Source organism: Chiloscyllium plagiosum, chromosome 9 (genome assembly GCF_004010195.1).
Source record: "Chiloscyllium plagiosum isolate BGI_BamShark_2017 chromosome 9, ASM401019v2, whole genome shotgun sequence".
Lineage (NCBI taxonomy): Eukaryota > Metazoa > Chordata > Chondrichthyes > Orectolobiformes > Hemiscylliidae > Chiloscyllium > Chiloscyllium plagiosum.
Window position 1 is genome coordinate 73,576,540 of NC_057718.1, and position 1,151 is coordinate 73,577,690.

Here is a 1,151-nt window from a genome sequence, read left to right on the forward strand (position 1 = left end):
CAGGCCAGATTCCAGCCTCATAGCAATTTGGAATCTTAGCTTATTACTGGAAACTATAGTGTCTGTCCACATTTTCAGCTCAGAGCCAATACTGTGCTCACCATTGCTTGAAGCAACATATTTTCACTTGGACCTTGGATCCTGGCTGAAGCAGAAATGGATCAATGAAAAGGAGAATATTGTAGAGGAGAAGAATGAGGTACGAGATATTAGACTAGAAAGCATCGAGGTTGGTTACGCACAGGTGTTACCAATTCAAGAAGGAGTGAAAGTAGACAAGTCCCCTGGGCCGGATGGGATTTATCCGAGGATTCTCTGGGAAGCTAGGGAGGAGATAGCAGTGCCTTTGGCTTTGATATTTGAGTCGTCATTGTCTACAGGTTTAGTACCTGAGGACTGGAGGATTGCAAATGTTGTGCCCTTGTTGAAGAAGGGCAGCTGAGATGACCCAGGTAATTACAGACCAGTGAGCCTTACTTCTGCTGTAGGAAGGTTTTGGAAAGGATTGTGAGAGATAAGATTTATAATCATCTAGCAAGCAACAATTTGATTTCAGATAGTCAACATGGTTTCGTCAAGGGCAGGTCATGTCTCTCAAACCTCATTGAGTTTTTTGAGAAGGTGACCAAGCATGTAGATGAGGGTAGGGCAGTTGACGTGGTATACTTGGACTTCAGTAAAGCCTTTGATAACGTTCCACATGGTAGGCTGATGGAGAAAATACAGAGGCATGGAATTGAAGGTGATTTAGCAGTTTGGAATACAAACTGGCTTTCTGGAAGGAGCCAGCGAGTGGTGGTTGATGGCAAACATCAGTCTGGAGTCCAGTAACTAGTGGTGTGGCACAAGGATCTGTTTTGGGACCACTGCTGTTTGTCATTTTTATAAATGGCTTAGACGCAGGCATAAGTGGATGGATTAGTAAATTTGCAGACGACACTAAAGTCGGTGGAGTAGTGGACAGTTTGGAAGAATGTCACAGGTTGCAGGGGGACTTGGATAAACTGCAGAATTGGGCTGAGAGGTGACAAATGGAGTTCAATGCAGCTAAATGTGAGTTAATGCACTTTGGGAAGAATAACAGGATGGCAGAGTACTTGGTCAATGGAAAGATTCTTGTTAGTGTGGATGTGCAGAGGGATCTTGGAGTC